Here is a 16,065-nt window from a genome sequence, read left to right on the forward strand (position 1 = left end):
TTGCATAAAAAGTGTTAAATAACGTGATATATATATGGTGGGCATTTCTGTGTGCTGTGCATTTAGTGCAGAAAAAGAAAAGCACCACTTATCTATGCAGAACTGCAGTTTTTGCTTCTTCTGTGTTGTGCATTTCTATGTGATATGCATTTATGTGTTGTGTGCTGAGCTTAGCTTGTGTGTTTTGATTACTATATGGTGGGAAAACAGTGAACGTGCTTTTTCCTTGTTTTGATTATTAATTGGTGTGCATATTTCGAAATATCTTTATTTGATTAATGAATATACTTTCATTATTTAATTTTTACAGATTTTTACATAATGTCTCAATCTCAAAGCCAAAGTACCCTTAGTACTAATTTAGCATCATCTATGGCTACATCACCATCACCGTCACCGTCACCATCACCATGTCCTCCACAACCACCAACACAAGCACAACCCACACAGTCAAAATCATCAATACCTCCCCCAAAACCCTCATCCTCCAGAAAAAGAAAAGCACCACCTATTCCAATGACAAAACAAGCAACTATATTAGCTACACTAAAGAGATCTTCTTCTGAGAGATCTTGGGTTTGGGATCATGTCACTAAGTGTACCGTCTCGAAAATACAATAAGTAGAAAAGGATGGAAAGAAAGAGATGGTGGAGGTACAAGTATTGAAGGCTAAGTGTAACCATTGTAAGTCCCTTTTTGCATGTGATACTAGTAAGGGTGGAACTAGTACTTACATTAAACATATCAATAAACATTGCAAGTCATATAAACCAACCGATGAGTTGCAAAAGGTTCTAGGCAGTTCTGGACCTTCTGGGGACGTTAATAACATGCTTGTTACTAAAGGGTGGAGCCAAGAAGAGGTAGTGAAAGGTATTGTTGAGTATATTGTGATTGATGAGGTGGCTTTTAGTTGTGTGGAGAGTGAGGGGTTTAGGTGGATGACGTGGAAAGTTCAGCCTAAATTGCATGTTCCATCTCAGAGAACTATTGGGAGGAATTTATTCACTATGTATGATACCATGAAAAATCAGTTAAAAAGGGAGATACACAAGTATAAAGTGAGCTTAACTACTGATACATGGACAAGTGTGCAAAATTTGAACTACATGGTGCTAACTGCTCATTTTGTGGATGATGAATGGAATATGCACAAAAGGATTGTAAACTTTTGTTTGATTTCAAGTCATGAAGGCAAAGAAATAGGGAAGTTGATTGAGCAATGTTTGGTTGAATGGGAGATTGAAAATGTGATGTGTATCTCAGTTGACAATGCATCGGCTAATAATGTGGCAATTGAGTATGTTGTTCTTAAAATGCAGAAATGGCCTAATACTAAAATGATTATGAATGGCAAGTTTATGCATGTGAGGTGCTTAGCTCATATTATCAACTTGGTAGTGAAAGATGGGTTGAAAAGATTGGATAGAAGAGTGGGTGTTCTTAGAATGCCGTGCCATTTGTGAGATCAAGTCCCCGAAGGTTTAGTTATTTCAAGAAATGTTTGGAGAATGAGAAGTTGCATAGTAGGGGTCTAGTTGTTATGGATGCGCCTACTAGGTGGAATAGCACATACATGATGCTAGAATCTTGCTTAAAGTTTAAAAAAGCATTTGAAAGGATGTACGAAGATGATGAAGCCAATATATACTCCACCTATTTTAGGGAAAAGGTGCTTAATGATGAAGGAGAAGAAGTGGCGAGTAAAAGGAGGGTTGGACCACCTAAAGAGGAAGATTGGGATGGTGCAAAAGTGTTTGTGAAATTTTTGAAGGCCTTTTATCTTGTAACTTTGAAAGTTAGTGCAAGTAAGTATCCCACATCTAATACATCTGTTCATGATGTCATTACTGTGGAGAACGAGATTGAAAAGCTTTTTTTGCCTGAATATATGCAAACTGGAGGAACTGTAGAGTTGTGGCTACGTGATATGGCAATGAACATGAGAGCCAAATATTGAAAGTATTTTGGTTCAATTGAGTCCCTTAATCAAATATTTGTAGTTGCCCTTGTCTTAGACCCAAGGTTCAAATTGAGGCACTGCATGCACTTATATAGAAAACAATTATAGCTTCTTGAAGAAGAGATTGAACAAAAAAGTAATGAAGTGAAGACATTGCTGAAGGCGATGTGCGATGAATATGTTCACCAAGCTTTCTGTTCACAAACACAACAAAAGGGTAGAGAAGATTTAGTTTTGACACTTCTTGTTCAAGGGTAAAACAATCATCTTCTAGTGTGGCAACTGAAAATTCAATGATATTTAGTCAAATGATGGATGATTGGGAGAAGGAACTAGAAGACACCGGGGATATTGCGCTTGCATATAAGGTGGATAGGTATCTCCTTGACACTCTGGAGAAAGAACCACATGGTTCACCATTTGACGTTTTGAAATGGTGGAAGTTGAAAGGGAAGAGCACATATCCCACACTTGCTTTGATAGTGAAAGATGTGTTGCCAATTCAAGTGTCAACAGTTGCTAGTGAGAGTGCATTTAGTGCAGGAAAGAAAGTAATTGACCCCTTTAGATCAGCTCTCCTTCCTCAAACAGTGGAGTTATTGATATGCCTCCAAAACTGATTAAGAAGTGAACCAATTAACAACATTGAGTATGAAGCAAATTTGATGGAGCTTGAATTTTATCATGAGTGTGAAGAAGGTAATTATTTTGTTTTGTATAGTTTGGTTTATAACTTTATAATAATTCGTTTACAATTAACGTGCTTTTGTTCTTTGTTGTAGAATATAAAAGAAGAAGAGCAGCAGCAAATACTATATCTACAACTATAAGTTCAACAATCTCACCAAGTGTTCCTGAAATTGAAGCTCCTCAAACAACTCGAACGAATAAAGGAAAAGGAATTGCGGTAATATTTTAAACTCAAATGAATAAACTTTAAATTTTAATGATTCAATGAGGATAATATGATGTTGGATGTTAAAAATGTCATGTTTATATTCTATTTTTCCTTACAGATTCATTGAGGAATGTTGTTGGAATGTGGACATTGGATGTGATTTGATTTTTGTTAATCTATGAATTTGGAGTCTTGGACGATGTGTTGTTATTTTGGATGATGTCATGTAATATTGTTATTTTGGACTCTCGGAATTTGGATATTATGTTATTTTGGACGTTGGTAGTGCGGTGGTAGAATCATAGAATATGTGCAATCGCAATCTATGCAGTTGTTGCAATATTGCTGCAATCTGTGCAAATGTGCAATTGCTGCAATATTGTTTCAACTTACTATCATAATTAATGTTAACAGATTTTTTTAAGATGGTATGATCGCATTGCTTATGTCATCACAGACTTAGCTTGGCTAATGAATGATGATTTCAACCATTCAAGAATGTGTTCTACCAGATTCACCAAGTGGATATATCTTTTTCTTTATCTAATATATTACTAAGATTCGGCTATAGTAAATCAGTAATCAACACATCCTCCACCTCTTTTTTTTTTTTTTTTTTTTTTTTTTCCAAATATGTCGATAGTGATACATGTAAAGAGCAAACAAAACAATAAACAACAAATTAAGCAGACAATATGATGAGCAACTTGCTGGAGCAAATTAAACAAAACGATAATTGTTTTTTCCCAAACAAAAAAAAAAGAAAAAAAAAAAGAGGGAGCCATGGACCCAGACCGGACCGACTCGTTTCAAACGGGCCGGGTTTGGTTCAATTCCTGTAATGAAATATGATGTACCTGGCCCGGCCCGGCCCGTGCCCAGGCCTACATGCGATGTTGAAATCTGCAAAGAAGGAAGTTAGTCGTGTTGCACCAGTGATTAAGGACCTTGACCGTGTTAATTTGGAGCTACGATCCACTTGTTTTGCAAAGGATGAGGAGCTTCTATTCATGTATGCTGAAGTGTTTTTTTTCTCAAGGATGTTGCTAGTAAACTTGAGTCCAAGGAAGTGGATCTGCAAGGTGCACTGTTTGCTAATGAGAACTTGAAGAAGGAACTGGATAAACTGAAGGATGCTCACATTAGGCTTGTTAAGGAAAATGTGTAGCTGAAGAATGAGAAGGTTGGTCACAAAGTGGCAGTTGCTTCTTGTCAGGCCAATTTCTACAAGCTTGGCTATGTAGACCATCTCTAGGGTAGGTCGTCAGATTATAAGTTTTTCAAGAAGGACTTCGAGACATTCTTCATTTCTCCAGTTGATTTGCTTGACTTCTCATTTAAGGCTTCCTTTGGTGGAGTAGATGAGGGCCAATCAGTCTAGGAAGGGGCAGCTGAGGATGAATTGATGGAAGCTTTGGCTACTAAGAGTGGTATGGCTGCTGAAGGCGTGGCAGTCTGGGGACCAATGGTTGTGCAGACTTAGGATTTTTCTTTTTTTCTTTTTTGTTCTACTTTATTTGAACTTTGTTGGCCTTTGAGCCGGTTTATCAATTTGCTAGAAATGTAATAAATAGTTTTTCTTGCTTTGCTTCATCCTTGTTATTTCGCCATGTCTTTTGCAAAACTTAAACCGTAGAATATTGGTCGAAAGCGCTGCTTTTGACTAAGTAGACGAGTCCGCATAGTCATAGTAGGTGTAAATCTTAGCTTATAGATTGCCTAGGGCTACCACCCATTGGGTCGTCGACCAGATGTCTTACTTACAGAAGTAGACGACCTGCGCAACCATTTTAGGTGTTGGCCCTGGCTCTCGGAGGTGTTTTAGGCTTAAGTTGCATTCGAAATTGTGACTTAGTGGCCATATCCTTTTGAGTTGCTGGTCTCTTAATTTTTTAAGCTGCATGCAGCTTGATATGGATCTCTTGGGCAGCAATTGTAACTAATTTCGCACATCGTTTGACTAGTATTGCAACACTTTAGAGCCGGGTTACATTCATGAAGATTGCACGTCGTGGATGGACCATCTAGTTACTCAAATTTTTCATGGGTAGGGATCCTGCACTTAGTGTCTCTTCCGGTTAGAGTCCCAGACTCCTGCGGAATTGAATCTTTCAATCGGTTAAGTCTTTTTAGGAAAAATTCTATTGTGGCCAATTCTGGGAGCTATCCGGCGCAAGTAGTCGAAGAATTCATGGAAACTAAGCAGTTGAACAACCCATCCGCGTCTGGATATCCCGGATCAATTTACCCTTTCCTGATGGGAGAGCATACGCCATGTTTGGAAGCGTAGTGACGTCTTTTGCTTTGGCAGGGTGTCAGTTGGGATGTTTATGCATTCGGCCCAGGCTTGTGAATAATTCATTCAATCTTCATTGAAAGGCCTTTTTAGCAAAAATGGTCCATGAGATTTGCATAACGCATCACTTTGGTCCCTGAGATTGAAAATCAATATAAATGGTCCCTGAGATTGTCCACCATCCATTATTTTGGTTATTCAGTTAAAAACTCTGTTAAGTGTCCTAGAGCTCTTGGCCGAAAGTTTTGGCAATTTTCAAAGCTTCATAACTCAATCGTTTCTTAACCAAATTCGACCCATAAATATCAAAATGAAGATAGGAAAATGTAGAGCAAGATTATACCTATTTGGAAGCCCAATGGTTGTCAGAAATGGCTGAAAAATAGCCTGAAAGGTGACTGGTAAGCAGGAAAACTGGAAAACTCGCTGGAAACTGGGTAAATTTAAACGTTCATAACTTCTTTAATACTCAGCGAAATATAGTGATTCAAAAACAAAAATCATACTTCTCGACGAGGCGATGAGAATGGTAATTTTTTTATGGCTAAATCACCATGGTTTGGCTGAAAAACGGCTTGAAATTGGCTAACTTAAGACCAAGACAACCACTTTTGAGCTGTTTTCCTGCCAAACCATGGCAAATTAGCCATCGAGAAAGGTACCATTCTCTTCGTCTCATTGAGAAGTATGATTTTTGTTTTTCAATCACTCGATTTTGTTGAGTATTGAAGAAGTTATGAATGTTTAAAGTTTACCCAGTTTCTGGCAAGTTTTCCATTTTTTTCACAGACCAGTCACCTTTCAGGCTATTTTCTGGCCATCTCTGGCAACCATTGGGCTTCCAAATAGCTATAATCTTGTTCTACATTTTCCTATCTTCATATTGATATATTATGGGTCGAATTTGGTTAAGAAACGATTGAGTTACAAAGCTTTAAAAATTACCCAAACTTCTGGCCAATAGCTCTGGGACACTTAACGGAGTTTTTAACGGAATGACCAAAATAATGGATGGTGGACAATCTCAGGGACCATTTCTATTGATTTTCAATATTAGGGACCAAAATGATGTGTTATGGAAATCTCAGGGACCATTTTGGCTAAAAAAGCCTCATTAAAAATAGAGAAATGTATTAACTTTGCTTGTAGGGAGAAATAGCATAATAACTAATAATCCTCGGCATGTGAGGTCTTGTTCATCAAGCTGCTTGAGTCTTCGAACTTTATTTGTCTTAAACAAGGTCCAAGGAATGATGGGAGGTCACACATGTACTTTATCATGTTGTAGGCATTCCATTGCTTCTCGATCTCCTTATCGCTTATAGTGGTGAGGGTGTAGCTGCACTTCCGCCTACTCGGATGATTTTGTACAGTCTTTCCCATATGGGAGACATCATTTTAGAGCCTTCTCGGTGGGCAGTTATGAAGACTTTTCTGAGGAGTATGTCTCTTAGGTAGAACTGCTGAATCTTCTGGTCTCTGGTTTTCGCATCGAGCAGAGTTGGATGTGTATAATCCAGGCAGTTAGGCCCCCAACTCTTCTCGTATAAGGGCTGAGCTCATTGCTACCTCTAATACCGCCAGATAGATGTACAGGTTCTCTTCTGCTTCCGGCTTAAATAGTAGTGGAGGTGATGTCAGGTACTGCTTTAGACCCTGAAATGCTTTCTCACACTCGTTGTCCCATTTGTCTTTCTACACCTTCTTGATCTCATTTAAGAAAGGCACATTGGTCGGTGGATTGCAAGAGGAAATGATTGAGTGCAGCTGCTCATCTAATCAGACTTTGGATCTCTTTCAGAGTCTTGGGATGAGCTTCTATTCCTCGCTGGGTTATAAGATACCCTAAGAACCGGCCTGAGGGGACTCCAAATGTGCACTTGGCTGGGTTAAACTTCATTTTGTACTCTCGAAAGATGTCAAAAGTCTCTGCCAATTGCCAATGTGGTCTGGCTGCTGGTTGCCTTTCACCATGATATCGTCATCGTAGACTTCCATGGTTACTCCAATTCGCTTCTTGAACATCATGTTGACGAGTCGAGGGTAAATAGCTCATGCGTTCTTGAGGCCAAAGAGCATGACCGTGTAGCTGTTTCCTAGATGTTGAGTCAACGAGCAGGTCGATTTGGAAAACTGGATAGTTGTCTTTAGGGCATGCCTTGTTAAGGTTGGTGTAATCCACATATACTTTCCATTTGCCATTCTCTTTTTTCATCACTAGCATAACGTTGGCCAGCCATGTTGAGTGTGCCACTTCCATAATGAATTCGGCCTTTAGTAGCTTGTCGATCTCCACCTCAATAGTCGCTACTTGTTCCTATGCGAAATGTCGCCTTTTCTGGATCACAGGTTTGGCAGCAGGGTTGATGTGCAGCTTATGGCAAGCTATCATTGGATCAATGCCAAGCATGTCAGAGGGTGACCATGCGAAGACTTCATGGTTTTCCCTAAGGAAAACTGTGAGTTCATCATTCTCCGTCGGGCTTAGACGTGAACCAATCCTAGCCGTCTTTTTCGACTAGTGGGGGTAAAAAATGATGTACTTTGCATCCTCCTCGGGTTTTCATCCTGATTCATCTGCCATGGCATTGTCAACCTTGACGCCATCTTCTTGACCCATCTACTGTGATTGCTATTTGGTGGAGGTAGAATCGTCTTTCTGCACTTCAGCTGCTATCGTTGAGGCGAAAGAGTTCTTTTTCGACTCCTTGAGAACTTGTACAGTGCATCACCAAGACATGGCCTGGTCACCCTTGATCTTTGCTACTACTCCTCTTGGGATGCAAAATCAGATTTTCTGAAACTCGATCGAGGTCACAACTCTAATTTTCACTAGCCAAGGTCGGCCCAATATTCCATTATGGGCAGATGTTTCTTTAACGATCAGGATGGTCTGCAAGGAGACAATTGGAGGGCTCGTTACGTCGAGTGTGATTGTGCCAATGACAGTTAAGGTAAGTCCATTGAATCCGGTGTCCACATGATTCTGTAAAATGTTGTGAAGTAACAAATTTTGGTCTCCACATTTGTAGAGTCTATTGTAGATGCTCTAATTATATCATTTTCATTTGTTCGAGAAATGTCGTGCTCGTGTTTGTTCTTAGACCCTGTTTTGTCTTCTTTGATTTTCCCTAGTTTATGTCATTATTATGTATTCTGATAACCTAAGCAACACTTACGTGACTGCCAATTTGTTCATCTATGCCCACACTAAACACATTAAGTCTGATTATCATTTTGTTTGTGAGCGGATCCAATTGAGTTCTCATCAAGTTCATTATATACCATCTGTCGATTACCCATCTAACATTCTCACCAAGGGACTATACAAGTATCACTTGTTCTTATTCATTCCGAAAATGTCTCTTCCCGGTCGCCGCTGGGGAGAATACCCCCATAGTTAAGATTCGTTGTTATGCAAGTATTTGTAAACTAAGTGTACTGCTTTTATTTCTCTTTAAGGAACGTGTTTCCTGATGCCCCAAGAGCTTTTGGTGTATATATGTCATGTACATTAATTGTCGATTTGGTAACCATTTAAGTGTTTAGTCTTTTAAAGTATGTCTACCAAATACTTTCAAAAACATAAAATAGAAACTAAAAAAAACCAATAAACTAAACTTCAGAATTTTTAAAACTTAAAAAAGGGTAGCTTTCGCTATTTGGTTTTTAGTATTTAAAGTAGTTGCCAAATATGCTTTTAGTTTTCAATTTAAAAAAGATGTGAAAATAAAAAATGAAAACGAATTGTTTATCAAATGAACTAGACTTGACAATTTCTGACACGACCCGTTAACACGATATGTAAAGGATAAAAAAATAATGCGTTTCGAGTAAACACGATAACTAATCGGGTCGTTATCGGATCACACGATAAGAGCTTGTTAATAACGGGTCCTTAACAGGTGTACGAGAGTGACACGCGGGTAACTGTTTTGACACGATAAGAAAAAAGTTATTTTAATGATTTTAATTTTTTTAAACTACTAAAAAAACTTACTATAAAACAATAGATATAAAGTTTAAAAATTAAGTTTTATTTATTTATTTATTTTTATAGTATACTATAGGAAAAGAGTGTTAAAAAATTATAAAACACATTAACAATAAAAATATCAAGTAATTTAAAATAACAAACATATTAAAAAAATTATAATAATTAATTTTTAAGTGCAAAAAAATGTGAAAAAAAAAAAGACAAATGCTCGTAATTGCTTCATCTATGCTTTGGGATGTGTACATCGTCGTTTGAAATTTTAAAACCATGGAGTTCAAAATAAGTAAAATTCATAATCATTAATGTATAAGTCTGAAAAATATGAAAGCATATATAAACACTCGTGATTGCACCTTCTACGCTTAGACGATGGTTACATGGTCGTTCAAATTTTTAAAACCCTCAAAATCTCATAAATAGTGTTTTTTATTTGAGTGTAAAATTAATAAAATTAATAATAATTATTGTAGAAGTGTGAAAAATGTAAAAAAAAATTTACAATCACTCGTAATGACAAGCTTTACAACTTTCGTGAAGGGGTCAACTCCGAAATTTGATACCATAGTCATAAACTTAGATTTAAATTTAACCGTCCATTGTCGTTTACACTTTATTCTACTCACCGAATTTCATTTTTCAGATTTTCTTATTTGAAAAGTGATCTGTTAGTGGATGTAGAAAAATGAACAGTTTGAATCGTTGATATGACATTCTGATATTTATGGTTAACTAAAATATGGGTTGATGTTATATAGTTTCTAGAGACTTTATAAACTCCGAGCTATATTTTCACTAATGGTAAAATTTTGAATGTAATATCAATGATCCAAACTATTCATCTTCATGCATCCTCTAAGAGATCATGTTTTCAAAAAAGAAAATCCAAAAAAAAAAAAAAAAAATTGGTGAAAAGAATGGAGCGTAAATATAAATGATAATCAACGGTTAAATTTAGATCTATAATTTATGGATTATGGAAAACCTTAGAGAAAACATTGTCAATATAACCTTGAAGACAATATTTTAAGCTAAAGTTCCAATACCATTTCCCTTGGTGGTTGATGAAAATTGAAGGATTTTATGGTAAAAAACATGCAAGGTTCCTCAACCTTGAAACACAACTCTATTCATTTTGCATATCTTTGAACATTTGTATTTTGTAATATGCACAAATGTTTTTTCATTAGGCTTTTATTCTGAGGTATCTAAACTTGAAAGACAAATATGTATATACTAATTTAGTACTATGTTTTACATTTTTTTGGGTCGAATTATGTTTTTCATTTTCATTATTTATTGATTTAAATATATTTTTCTTAACGGGTAATGGGTCGGGTCATATTACCTGATAATATTAACGGGTCGATTCTAGTTTGGGTCATATGACTCGTTTATTTTAACGGATGTTACATGACACAACCCGTTAAGCTATCAGGTATGACATGAACACGAGAAACACGACACAAATATCAGATCTAAAATGAACCATTAAAAGTATAAACTCTAGCCAAACACATACATGTTATAATATGGAAGAATAAGTGAGACTATCACGCTCAAACTTTCAAATGTGACTTCAACACCAAAATATAACTGAGGAATGTGAATTGAAGTATTAGAGGAGTCGGTTGTGGCGCCCCTTATATATTCTTTTCCATACAGAATTTGATCAGCAACAATGCACGAACCAATTGCGGAATAAAATAATCTAAGCTAGGGTTTTCCATACATCAGAAATTTTGGAACTTCAAAGATTACAAAACCGTAACCAACGCCTTCTGAATTATAAGACATAATTAAGTGTATTAGTATTATCCCTCGTTGTTTAACTAAGGACCCATTACCGCACAAAAAGATAAAGGTTTAGCATCAAACCCAAATTATATTAAAGATTAACATATTAATCTTACAGGTCCATGTCAACATAAGTTCTAGGGCACGTACATTGCAGACCAATGTTGGGGCACGGCGATATATAGCTTTATAGGCCATTATGTAGGACCTGGATGGACTAGTATATAAATTCCCTAGCAGTTTACCATTTCAGTATTACCTGCTCATTTCATTTACTTAATCAAAACTTAGCTGCTTCATTCCGGTACACTAGCTAGTTAGCTAGCTAACATGGGGTCATTAACCTGCAGACGTGGAGATATGTGTGCTTGAGCTTGATCCTTATGCTGGGGTCGTGGTCATCCGGAGCCACTTCTCGCACCCCACAAGATGCATCGATGTACGGGAGATATGAGCAATGGTTGGCTCATTATGGTCGTGTATATAACGACATTAATTAATGAGAAGGAGACTCATTTCAATATATTCAAGGAAAATGTGGCATTTATAGAATCTTCTAATAAGGATGCAAACAAACCTTGCAAATTAAGTGTCAATCAATTTGCAGACCTTACAAATGAAGAGTTCAAAGCATCAAGAAATGGATTCAAGGGACACCAGTGCTCCACGAAGACAACTTCTTTCAAATATGAAAATGTGACTGCATCATTACCAGCAACAATGGATTGGAGAAAGAAAGGAGTAACCCCCGTCAAGGACCTAGGCCAATGCGGTACTTATATAAACGTCTAGCTTATTTTTTTATTTATTTATGTTAAATGTTTTTGTTTGATACTTATTCTAACTTTTAATTCCAATATGAAAATACAGGATGTTGTTGGGCTTTTTCAGCAGTGGCGGCCACGGAAGGAATTACACAGCTTACAACTGGGAAATTGATGTCTTTGTCTGAGCAAGAGCTCGTTGATTGTAACACCGCTGGTGAAGACCAAGGATGTGAGGGCGGCTTGATGGACGATGCCTTCTAGTTCATCCAACAGAATCGCGGGTTAGCACAGAAGCCAATTACCACTACGATGGTGTTGATGGTATATGTCACGCCAAGAAGGAAGCCAGTCGTGCAGCCAAGATAACTGGCTTTGAAAAGGCCCTTCTTTTCGCAGTAGCTCATCAACCTGTTTCTGTTGCCATTGATGCTAGTGGTTCCGACTTCCAATTCTATTCAAGTGGTGTCTTTACGGGAACCTGTGGAACGAGCCTTGACCATTGTGTTACCGCTGTTGGTTATGGCGTGACTGAGGATGGGACTAAGTATTGGCTAGTGAAGAACTCATGGGGTGCAGAATGGGGTGAAGCTGGGTACATAAGAATGCAGAGAGATGTTGATGCGGCGGAAGGACTTTGTGTAAGAGGTAATTGAAAAACAAGTTACTAGGATCATAGATAAAATATAAATCATTACAATAAACCAATCAAACAATTAAGGGAAATAAACTTATCTTTCAAAGCAGAGGAAGAAGACGCCATGACTGCTAGGGTTTCAAAAGGAGTCTTCTACACTCAAGCAGCCGAGAGTCGTTGCTATCAAATAGGGTTTTTAGCACGAGATAGGATAATATTGTGAGTGCAGGGACCTCCCTATATATATCCATACTCCTTGATATCAGGCATATTAACTGATACCTTGGATATTCCAAACTGATTAGGGTTTCGGTATAGTCCTCATAGGTATTGAACTCTTGTCAAATCTTGATAATAGGTTACTTAAATATAATTGCATGTTATTAGGACTCTTAATCTTAGCCAAGTAGGATCGGAATTTTCTCAACATGATAACTCATACACTGAGCTATCAGTTTGTCGAGAACAAGAACTCATTCTTCTTGACACTCACATCTTACATTCTTCCACTTGAGTGTCCAAGAAGAATGATATTACATAGGCTAAGACTAAGGTGATCACAAGTTCCTGAAAGCTGCAATTAAACCTTTAACGACCTATCACTTATAGCTTCGAATATTGAATCATAAATGCAATATGTAATCTCTTCTACATGTGCACTTTATGATTACAAGTACCTACACCATAAGCACTGTGTTATTTGACAGAATTTAAAAGTTATAGGTTGATAAACAAAATTCAACTCCTGAACTGAGCCTTATGCAAGCATGGCTCATATTTTCTGTCAATTAAAACATAAAAATAAGAGAAGATGCAAATACAATATACTGTTACAAAATTACTCTCTTATCAAGATTTATGAATAAAATTTTACTATTAAACCATTTTCCACTAACACTTCAATTCAATAATACAAAAGCAATTTTAAACTCCCACCGATTAAAAGAGTAAAAAAAAAATCTCATAAACGCACATTGTGATAGCCCGTCCTGAAATATTTTTATCGATGGTGTGAAATTACTAAAGTAACCTTGAACGTTTATGGCGTTGTGTGATTTAAGTTTTGGTTGTGGACCAATATGCTAAGTCCCTAATATTTTTGGAACCAATTAGGAACTTAGAATTAGGTTTGTTTTATTTGTTTTTGGTTGGCTGCCATCTGGAACACTCACACACACACATCCAATCCCGTTGACCCTCTCACTCTCCTCCACATTCGGATTTTCTTGCCATTTTTGTACAACTTGTACGGACAACCCTCAAAACCCTTTCAAACATCGTGGATCAAGTCGTGAATGGTGTTTTTGGACTCTTTGCAGGCTTAGGAGTCGAATGGTGGTGGTGGTTGGACGTGAAACCCTCGGAAACCTTTGAAACCAGAATTCCTGATTTGGTGCATCGTTCATGTAAACATGATCGTGAAGTTTTCAGAGAGTTTTAAGCTTTTAGGGAACTTTAGAACATCTTCATGAAGCTCGGAGAAGAATTTTGAAGTGTTTTGGACGTTGGGAAGCTCGAGTTCATCGAGTTGTAGTGGTTGCCGGAGTGTTCAAGGTTTCCCTAGCGAGATTTCGTTTGTTTCAAACTCCAAAGTGGTAAGATCATGTTCTCCTAATTGAGAACTTCATTTTGGTACAAATTTTATGAATTTTGGTGTTGAACTGAGTAAGTTATCAAGCTTTAAAGTTTTTCCAGAAACCGGCGACGTATCGGCGACTAGCACCGGACTCCGGCAAACCAAGGAAGGAGAAGGAGAATATTCCGTCAACTTTGATGGAATGTACTAACGGCATCAGGTATATATAACAGTATATTCTATTTTTGGACGGAATATTCCCTAACGCTGTTAGGGTTTCCGTACATGTGCCAGGTACGTGCCTGCTCATGGTCGGTGCGTGGGTGGTCGGAAATTTTTTTCTAAAAATATGAGGATGTTCGTGGTGTTAAGTAAATCACATTGGTATATTCAAACACCCTGTTTAAGCAATGTATGAGAAGTTATTAGCTAGTTTTGTTTATGTGCTTTAAATTAACATTTATATAGTTGTTTTGCATATAGGTGAGACCCTTCCACATACCAGTGAGTGGGCTTTTGGTTTTCCGTATATACCTATATACTTGTGATTTTTCCCAGAAAATCGATTTAAATGAATTTATATTTGACATGCCATGCCTATTGATTTATGCTTAGACTATAAATTTGTACAATATGTGCATATTGTGATTTGACGCGGTGGACACTCAGGTAAGTACCAGGTGAGTTGTAGATTGTTTATGTAAATTTATGATTATGTGAGACGCTTAGGTAAGTACCAGGTGAGTTGTAGATTGTTTATGTAAATTGATGATTATGTGAGATGTGTTGAGAACTCATAAACCTGCACCCCGGTGTTAGTGCTTTCGCCCAGAGTTAAGGCACAATCCTTCACGTGATGTTCACCTCTTGCACCATACGCTCATCTTGGATCCAAGTTAGGTGCATAGTCCTGTCGTACAGACCACTTTACGTGGTTCCGACTCGTAGGTGACCCGTGATTATTCGCACAGTCTTCACGTGATCGTAGCACTTGAGCGTATTTATTTATACACAGTCCTGTCGTACATACCACTTTAGGTGGTTCCAACTCGTGTGCAGGTATATTTGTTGAGATGTGGATTTGAGTCGTACAGGTCACGTTAGGTGACTCCAGCTAGATGGATGAGCTATAGATTCAATCGTACAAGTCACGTTAGGTGACTCCAACTGACATATCATTTGCATTGATTTATATCACATGGCTTACATATTTTTATGTTGAGATATTTGGCATGGCATATTGGTGAATTTTTCTATTCTGAGCATAGTTGTGGTTTAGATATATATATTCTATTTTCTGAGAAATTATACAGGTTTTACGGCAAGGGATTAGAACTTTCAAGAAATGAAATGATTTTGAAAAGCTTTGTTTTTGGCCACTCACACTTTCTGTTTTGCGCGCCTCTAGGTTCTAGTTAGGAGTGCTTTTTTATGGCTTGCGAGGAATCCACAACAGCTCTGACAAATTATCACCATTGCATGGTCACCTTTGGGTGTTGTATAATTAGTATTTGTCCTGCTAGACTGCACTTAGGCTACTTATGCTCTGGTTGTGTATTTCACACTTAATCTCGCACTAGCACCTTTTCTTAGCTAGATTGCTAGTAGTTGGTTTTTATTTATTCGCATTTTTATTATTATTTTTGCTTCCACATTGTGTACGTGGCTACGTCACCCTCATGTGATGGCCAGTACGCCTTGATTTTGGTCGGGGTGTGTCACACATACCTCTTAAAAGCTCCCACTGATCAAGCATTAATCAAGGATTTAAAAGTATTGAGAATTCAACATCAACTACTAAATTTTCTGACTATATCTCTATGTCAGATATTGCGAGGAAGTGAGTGGCTAAAAACATATACAAAATCATATGGTCAGTTTTATTCATCTAAAATTTGACAGAAACAGAAAACTTCAACGGAACGTTTTTTTGATTGCAACAAAAACATATAATTCCATAATCATTTTTGGACATAATTTTATTATATTAGGTTTTCACAGCTAAAACATAAAATACAAGGGCAAACATATATAGTTTCAACACTTTTGAGCAGATGAAGTATATACAATCTTGTCAATTCCATGTTTAACTGTTCACTGATTTATAGTTGGACTGAATAAGAAAACACTTTTGAGCAG

At 37.3% G+C, this 16,065-nt stretch overlaps 1 pseudogene; it reads left to right on the forward strand.

Moving 5' to 3' along the window:
• Window positions 1–8,046: 8,046 nt before the first annotated feature.
• Window positions 8,047–12,369, forward strand: LOC137740702 (senescence-specific cysteine protease SAG39 pseudogene; annotated as a pseudogene).
• The last annotated feature ends 3,696 nt before the right edge of the window (window positions 12,370–16,065 follow it).

The sequence above is a fragment of the Pyrus communis genome, chromosome 9, assembly GCF_041283825.1.
Source record: "Pyrus communis isolate YQ-2024b chromosome 9, ASM4128382v1, whole genome shotgun sequence".
Classification (NCBI taxonomy): Eukaryota; Viridiplantae; Streptophyta; class Magnoliopsida; order Rosales; family Rosaceae; genus Pyrus; species Pyrus communis.